Here is a 9418-nt window from a genome sequence, read left to right on the forward strand (position 1 = left end):
GGGTCTGCGTGCAGCAAGGGGCACTGCCCTCTCCAGAGTACGTGTGGTCGATAATGAGATTGTTGGAGACCCAAAAGAACTCCATGAACTCTCATTAATTCCCTTAATCTAGGCTCATGTGCGTTTCAGTTTCACCCAGTCATTACTCTCCAACATTACATACCGCTACTTGATTACACACCGCCTGCTTGGCCTGCATGGATAAACCAGAGAACAGAGATCTGCCCACCAAATGAAACACTGTAATGTAAGATCTTAAATAAAGACATGGAACAAGTCTAGTCGTAAAGCTCCATTTAAAAATGATGAATTGCACCAAACCCTCCCCTCCGACTCCAGGCTATTCAGTGTAAATGGTGACCTCCGACTCCATGCTATTCAGTGTAAATGGTGACCTCCGACTCCAGGCTATTCAGTGTAAATGGTGACCTCCGACTCCAGGCTAATCAGTGTAAATGGTGACCTCCGACTCCAGGCTATTCAGTGTAAATGGTGACCACAGCCTGCCAGGCCGGCCAGTGTAAACGGTGATCTCAGCCTTCCAGGTTATTCCGTGTAAATGTTATCCTCAGCCTGTCAGGCTATTCATTGTAAATGGTGAACTCAGCCTGCCAGACTATTCAGTTTAAATGGTGAAAAGGCTGCCCTCTGTCTCAACTCTATTTTCAGCCCAGCACAATAACCCTGCTTTTATTTCAAGCAGGCTTAACTACTGTAATGCTCTCCTGTCTGGCCTACCCAAGAAAGTAATTGGCAAAACATACAAGAGCAGACGGAGAGCACACATTACACCGGTTTTAAGGTCTCTACACTGGCTGCTTGTGAGTTTTAGAATTATTTGTGAGATTTTTCGATTGGTTTTTAAATCAATCCACTATTGTGCACCCCAATACATGTCAGACATGCTTTTAAATGATGTACCCAGTAGGTCCCTCAGTTCCTCTGGCACTGGCCTTTCAACTATCCTAAAGCCTAGGACCAAGAGGCATGGAGAGGCAGCCTTGAGTTATGATGCCCCCAGCCTCTGGAATAGCCTGCCAGAGAACATGAGGGGGGCTGAAACTGTGGATGTATTTAAAAGAGATCTTAAAACACATGTCTTTAGCTTTGCTTCTCCTAAGGGTACTTTTTAGTTGTTCAGTTTGTCATGCCATTCTTCTGTTTGTTATCTTATGCTTGTTGTGTAGTAAATATTTCAGCTTTTTTTTTTATTTGTATTGGTTTTATTCGTTTTTTCCTGGAAAGCATATTGCGTTGCATTCCATTTTTGAAATGTGCTGTATAAATAAAGCTTGATTTGATTTGAACCCAGGCAGCCACACAAAGACATGTTATCCCCCCTGTTTTTTTCTCTCCTTTTCTCCTTGTTGATCTTGCCACCAGCCCAGTTCCCCCGTGGTTCTCCCGCTCTAAACCCCAGGTTCTCTCCCTCTGTCTCCCCTTTCATAAAGCCCGGGTTTGATGTGCTTCCTGGGGATCCGGTAAGAGGTTGGCTCAGCAGCAGGGCGGCGCGCCGGGTGACTCAGCGGGAGGAGAAACCAGCAGACTGACACTATCACTCCTCTCCTGTAGCACAGGGCTCAGAGCGAAGCTAAGCACTCACAATTGATTTAATCACTGTGTATAGAACTGGAAGGGGGGGGGGGGCATAAAGGACGGCTCTGTTCAGGTTTTCCTAACCCTGTTTTTAAAACCTAACCTTGGTTAGCCTGTCTGCTGCCTGCGAGACGAGAGGCTGATCAGTTCACATGGTGAACCTGTAGATAGTTTAGTAGTTCAGACAGTGGCTGTCTGTGTCCCAAATTGCACCCTATTCCTGTGGAATTACAGGGAGGTAGACAAGGTAAAGCACTGTGGTATTACAGGGAGGTAGACAAGGTAAAGCACTGTGGTATTACAGGGCGGCAGACAAGGTAAAGAACTGTGGTTTTCCTGGGTGTTAGACAAGGTAAAGCACTGTGGTATTACAGGGCGGTAGACAAGGTAAAGAACTGTGGTATTACAGGGCGGTAGACAAGGTAAAGAACTGTGGTATTACAGGGAGGTAGACAAGGTAAAGAACTGTGGTATTACAGGGTTGCAGACAAGGTAAATAACTGTGGTTTTCCTGGGTGTTAGACAAGGTAAAGCACTGTGGTATTACAGGGCGGTAGACAAGGTAAAGAACTGTGGTATTACAGGGCGGTAGACAAGGTAAAGAACTGTGGTATTACAGGGAGGTAGACAAGGTAAAGAACTGGTATTACAGGGTGGTAGACAAGGTTTTGAAGTGTGGTATTACAGGGCTGTAGACAAGGTATAGAACTGTGGTATTACAGGGCTGTAGACAAGGTAAAGAACTGTGGTATTACAGGGCTGTAGACAAGGTAAATAACTGTGGTATTACAGGGCATTAGACAAGGTTTTGAAGTGTGGTATTACAAGGCTGTAGACAAGGTATAGAACTGTGGTATTACATGGCGGTAGACAAGGTATAGAACTGTGGTATTACAGGTGGTAGACAAGGTAAAGGACTGTGGTGTTACAGGGCGTTAGACAAGGTAAAGAACTGTGGTATTATAGGGTGGTAGACAAGGTATAGAACTGTGGTATTACAGGGTGGTAGACAAGGTATATAACTGTGGTATTACAGGTGGTAGACAAGGTAAAGGACTGTGGTGTTACAGGGCGGTAGACAAGGTAAAGAACTGTGGTATTACAGGGTGGTAGACAAGGTAAAGAACTGTGGTATTACAGGGTGGTAGACAAGGTAAAGAACCGGTATTACAGGGTGGTCGACAAGGTATAGCACTGTGGTGTTACAGGGTGTTAGACAAGGTAAAGAACTGTGGTATTACAGGGCTGTAGACAAGGTAAAGAACTGTGGTATTACAGGGTGGTAGACAAGGTATAGAACTGTGGAATTACAGGGCGTTAGACAATGTAAAAACTGTGTGATTGCAAGGTGCAGGACAGGGTATAGAACTGTATTGTAGAGTAGTAGACAAGGTAAAGAACTGTGGTATTACAGGGCTGTAGACAAGGTAAATAACTGTGGTATTACAGGGCATTAGACAAGGTTTTGAACTGTGGTATTACAGGGCTGTAGACAAGGTAAAGAACTGTGGTATTACAGGGCATTAGACAAGGTAAAGAACTGTGGTATTACAGGGCTGTAGACAAGGTATAGAACTGTGGTGTTACAGGGTGTTAGACAAGGTAAAGAACTGTGGTATTACAGGGTTGTAGACAAGGTAAAGAACTGTGGTATTACAGGGCTGTAGACAAGGTATAGAACTGTGGTATTACAGGGCTGGTAGACAAGGTAAAGAACTGTGGTATTACAGGGCGGTAGACAAGGTAAAGAACTGTGGTATTACAGGGCTGGTAGACAAGGTAAAGAACTGTGGTATTACAGGGCGGTAGACAAGGTAAAGAACCGGTATTACAGGGTGGTCGACAAGGTATAGCACTGTGGTATTACAGGGCGTTAGACAAGGTAAAGAACTGTGGTATTACAGGGCGGTAGACAAGGTAAAGAACTGTGGTATTACAGGGTGGTAGACAAGGTAAAGAACTGTGGTATTACAGGGCGTTAGACAATGTAAAAACTGTGTGATTGCAAGGTGCAGGACAGGGTATAGAACTGTATTGTAGAGTAGTAGACAAGGTAAAGAACTGTGGTATTACAGGGCGTTAGACAAAGTTAAGAACTGTGGTATTACAGGGTGGTAGACAAGGTAAAGAACTGTGGTATTACAGGGTTGTAGACAAGGTAAAGAACTGTGGTATTACAGGGCTGTAGACAAGGTATAGAACTGTGGTGTTACAGGGTGTTAGACAAGGTAAAGAACTGTGGTATTACAGGGTTGTAGACAAGGTAAAGAACTGTGGTATTACAGGGCTGTAGACAAGGTATAGAACTGTGGTATTACAGGGCTGTAGACAAGGTAAATAACTGTGGTATTACAGGGCTGTAAACAAGGTAAATAACTGTGGTATTACAGGGCATTAGACAAGGTTTTGAACTGTGGTATTACAGGGCGGTAGACAAGGTAAAGAACTGGTATTACAGGGCGGTAGACTAGGTAAAGAACTGTGGTATTACAGGGCATTAGACAAGGTTTTGAACTGTGGTATTACAGGGCATTAGACAAGGTTTTGAACTGTGGTATTACAGGGCGGTAGACAAGGTAAAGAACTGTGGTATTACAGGGCGGTAGACAAGGTAAAGAACTGTGGTATTACAGGGCTGTAGACAAGGTAAAGAACTGTGGTATTACAGGGAGGTACACAAGGTAAAGTACTGTGGTATTACAGGGCGTTAGACAATGTAAAAACTGTGTGATTGCAAGGTGCAGGACAGGGTATAGAACTGTATTGTAGAGTAGTAGACAAGGTAAAGAACTGTGGTATTACAGGGCGTTAGACAAGGTAAAGAACTGTGGTATTACAGGGTGGTAGACAAGGTAAAGAACAGTGGTATTACAGGGTTGTAGACAAGGTAAATAACTGTGGTATTACAAGGCATTAGACAAGGTAAAGAACTGGTATTACAGGGCGTTAGACAAGGTAAAGAACTGTGGTATTACAGGGCTGTAGACAAGGTATAGAACTGTGGTATTACAGGGCTGTAGACAAGGTAAATAACTGTGGTATTACAGGGTGGTCGACAAGGTATAGAACTGTGGTGTTACAGGGTGTTAAACAAGGTAAAGAACTGTGGTATTACAGGGTTGTAGACAAAGTAAAGAACTGTGGTATTACAGGGTGGTAGACAAGGTAAAGAACTGTGGTATTACAGATTGGTAGACAAGGTAAATAACTCTGGTATTACAGGGCGGTAGACAAGGTAAAGAACTGTGGTATTACATGGTGGTAGACAAGGTAAAGAACTGTGGTATTACAGGGAGGTACACAAGGTAAAGAACTGTGGTATTACAGGGAGGTAGACAAGGTAAAGAACTGTGGTATTACAGGGCGTTAGACAAGGTAAAGAACTGTGGTATTACAGGGTTGTAGACAAGGTAAAGAACTGTGGTATTACAGGGAGGTAGACAATGTAAAGAACTGTGGTATTACAGGGCTGTAGACAAGGTAAAGAACTGTGGTATTACATGGTGGTAGACAAGGTAAAGAACTGTGGTATTACAGGGTGGTAGACAAGGTAAAGAACTGTGGTATTACAGGGCTGTAGACAAGGTAAAGAACTGTGGTATTACATGGTGGTAGACAAGGTAAATAACTCTGGTATTACAGGGCGGTAGACAAGGTAAAGAACTGTGGTATTACATGGTGGTAGACAAGGTAAAGAACTGTGGTATTACAGGGAGGTACACAAGGTAAGGAACTGTGGTATTACAGGGAGGTAGACAAGGTAAAGAACTGTGTTATTACAGGGCGTTAGACAAGGTAAAGAACTGTGGTATTACAGGGTGGTAGACAAGGTAAAGAACTGTGGTATTACAGGGCATTAGACAAGGTAAAGAACTGTGGTATTACAGGGCATTAGACAAGGTAAAGAACTGTGGTATTACAGGGCGTTAGACAAGGTAAAGAACTGTGGTATTACAGGGCGGTAGACAAGGTAAAGAACTGTGATTTTACAGGGTGGTAGACAAGGTAAAGAACTGTGGTATTACAGGGTGGTAGACAAGGTATAGAACTGTGGTATTACAGGGCGTTAGACAATGTAAAAACTGTGTGATTGCAAGGTGCAGGACAGGGTATAGAACTGTATTGTAGAGTAGTAGACAAGGTAAAGAACTGTGGTATTACAGGGCGTTAGACAAGGTAAAGAACTGTGGTATTACAGGGTGGTAGACAAGGTAAAGAACAGTGGTATTACAGGGTTGTAGACAAGGTAAATAACTGTGGTATTACAGGGCATTAGACAAGGTAAAGAACTGTGGTATTACAGGGCGTTAGACAAGGTATAGAACTGTGGTATTACAGGGCTGTAGACAAGGTAAATAACTGTGGTATTACAGGGTGGTCGACAAGGTATAGAACTGTGGTGTTACAGGGTGTTAAACAAGGTAAAGAACTGTGGTATTACAGGGTTGTAGACAAAGTAAAGAACTGTGGTATTACAGGGCTGTAGACAAGGTATAGAACTGTGGTATTACAGGGCTGTAGACAAGGTAAATAACTGTGGTATTACAGGGCATTAGACAAGGTTTTGAACTGTGGTATTACAGGGCTGTAGACAAGGTATAGAACTGTGGTATTACAGGGCTGTAGACAAGGTAAATAACTGGTATTACAGGGCGGTAGACTAGGTAAAGAACTGTGGTATTACAGGGCATTAGACAAGGTTTTGAACTGTGGTATTACAGGGCGGTAGACAAGGTAAAGAACTGGTATTACAGGGCGGTAGACTAGGTAAAGAACTGTGGTATTACAGGGCATTAGACAAGGTAAAGAACTGTGGTATTACAGGGCATTAGACAAGGTTTTGAACTGTGGTATTACAGGGCGGTAGACAAGGTAAAGAACTGTGGTATTACAGGGCGGTAGACTAGGTAAAGAACTGTGGTATTACAGGGCTGTAGACAAGGTAAAGAACTGTGGTATTACAGGGCTGTAGACAAGGTAAAGAACTGTGGTATTACAGGGTGGTAGACAAGGTAAAGAACTGTGGTATTACAGAGTGGTAGACAAGGTAAATAACTCTGGTATTACAGGGCGGTAGACAAGGTAAAGAACTGTGGTATTACATGGTGGTAGACAAGGTAAAGAACTGTGGTATTACAGGGCGTTAGACAAGGTAAAGAACTGTGGTATTACAGGGAGGTACACAAGGTAAAGAACTGTGGTATTACAGGGAGGTAGACAAGGTAAAGAACTGTGGTATTACAGGGCGTTAGACAAGGTAAAGAACTGTGGTATTACAGGGTTGTAGACAAGGTAAAGAACTGTGGTATTACAGGGAGGTAGACAAGGTAAAGAACTGTGGTATTACAGGGCTGTAGACAAGGTAAAGAACTGTGGTATTACATGGTGGTAGACTAGGTAAAGAACTGTGGTATTACAGGGTGGTAGACAAGGTAAAGAACTGTGGTATTACAGGGCTGTAGACAAGGTAAAGAACTGTGGTATTACAGGGCTGTAGACAAGGTATAGAACTGTGGTATTACAGGGAGGTACACAAGGTAAGGAACTGTGGTATTACAGGGAGGTAGACAAGGTAAAGAACTGTGTTATTACAGGGCGTTAGACAAGGTAAAGAACTGTGGTATTACAGGGAGGTACACAAGGTAAGGAACTGTGGTATTACAGGGAGGTAGACAAGGTAAAGAACTGTGTTATTACAGGGCGTTAGACAAGGTAAAGAACTGTGGTATTACAGGGTGGTAGACAAGGTAAAGAACTGTGGTATTACAGGGCATTAGACAAGGTAAAGAACTGTGGTATTACAGGGCATTAGACAAGGTAAAGAACTGTGGTATTACAGGGCGTTAGACAAGGTAAAGAACTGTGGTATTACAGGGCTGTAGACAAGGTATAGAACTGTGGTATTACAGGGAGGTAGTCAAGGTAAATAACTGTGGTATTACAGGGTTGTAGACAAGGTAAAGAACTGTGGTATTACATGCTGTAGACAAGGTATAGAACTGTGGTATTACAGGGCTGTAGACAAGGTAAATAACTGTGGTATTACAGGGCATTAGACAAGGTTTTGAACTGTGGTATTACAGGGCGGTAGACAAGGTAAAGAACTGTGGTATTACAGGGCGGTAGACTAGGTAAATAACTGTGGTATTACAGGGCTGTAGACAAGGTAAAGAACTGTGGTATTACAGGGCTGTAGACAAGGTAAAGAACTGTGGTATTACAGGGTGGTAGACAAGGTAAAGAACTGTGGTATTACAGAGTGGTAGACAAGGTAAATAACTCTGGTATTACAGGGCGGTAGACAAGGTAAAGAACTGTGGTATTACATGGTGGTAGACAAGGTAAAGAACTGTGGTATTACAGGGCGTTAGACAAGGTAAAGAACTGTGGTATTACAGGGAGGTACACAAGGTAAAGAACTGTGGTATTACAGGGAGGTAGACAAGGTAAAGAACTGTGGTATTACAGGGCGTTAGACAAGGTAAAGAACTGTGGTATTTCAGGGTTGTAGACAAGGTAAAGAACTGTGGTATTACAGGGAGGTAGACAAGGTAAAGAACTGTGGTATTACAGGGCTGTAGACAAGGTAAAGAACTGTGGTATTACATGGTGGTAGACAAGGTAAAGAACTGTGGTATTACAGGGTGGTAGACAAGGTAAAGAACTGTGGTATTACAGGGCTGTAGACAAGGTAAAGAACTGTGGTATTACAGGGGTAGACAAGGTAAAACTTGGTATTACAGGGGGTAACAAGGTAAGAACTGTGGTATTACATGGTGGTAGCAAGGTAAAGAACTGTGGTATTACAGGGAGGTACACAAGGTAAGGAACTGTGGTATTACAGGGAGGTAGACAAGGTAAAGAACTGTGTTATTACAGGGCGTTAGACAAGGTAAAGAACTGTGGTATTACAGGGTGGTAGACAAGGTAAAGAACTGTGGTATTACAGGGCATTAGACAAGGTAAAGAACTGTGGTATTACAGGGCATTAGACAAGGTAAAGAACTGTGGTATTACAGGGCGTTAGACAAGGTAAAGAACTGTGGTATTACAGGGCTGTAGACAAGGTATAGAACTGTGGTATTACAGGGAGGTAGACAAGGTAAAGAACTGTGGTATTACAGGGTTGTAGACAAGGTAAAGAACTGTGGTATTACATGCTGTAGACAAGGTATAGAACTGTGGTATTACAGGGCTGTAGACAAGGTAAATAACTGTGGTATTACAGGGCATTAGACAAGGTTTTGAACTGTGGTATTACAGGGCTGTAGACAAGGTATAGAACTGTGGTATTACAGGGCTGTAGACAAGGTAAATACCTGTGGTATTACAGGGCATTAGACAAGGTTTTGAACTGTGGTATTACAGGGCGGTAGACAAGGTAAAGAACTGGTATTACAGGGCGGTAGACTAGGTAAAGAACTGTGGTATTACAGGGCATTAGACAAGGTAAAGAACTGTGGTATTACAGGGCATTAGACAAGGTTTTGAACTGTGGTATTACAGGGCGGTAGACAAGGTAAAGAACTGTGGTATTACAGGGCGGTAGACTAGGTAAAGAACTGTGGTATTACAGGGCTGTAGACAAGGTAAAGAACTGTGGTATTACAGGGCTGTAGACAAGGTAAAGAACTGTGGTATTACAGGGCTGTAGACAAGGTAAAGAACTGTGGTATTACATGGTGGTAGACAAGGTAAAGAACTGTGGTATTACAGGGAGGTACACAAGGTAAAGAACTGTGGTATTACAGGGAGGTAGACAAGGTAAAGGACTGTGGTATTACAGGGTTGTAGACAAGGTAAAGGACTGTGGTATTACAGG

The 9418-nt window shown here is 43.0% G+C and overlaps 1 protein-coding gene across 2 annotated transcripts in view; it reads left to right on the forward strand.

Annotated features, from left to right (window-relative positions):
- Nucleotides 1–9418, forward strand: part of LOC139554879 (KH domain-containing, RNA-binding, signal transduction-associated protein 3-like) — a 160265-nt gene that overhangs the window by 42676 nt on the left and 108171 nt on the right. The gene's annotated exons all lie outside the window — the stretch shown is intronic.

This window comes from Salvelinus alpinus, chromosome 26, assembly GCF_045679555.1.
Source record: "Salvelinus alpinus chromosome 26, SLU_Salpinus.1, whole genome shotgun sequence".
NCBI lineage: Eukaryota > Metazoa > Chordata > Actinopteri > Salmoniformes > Salmonidae > Salvelinus > Salvelinus alpinus.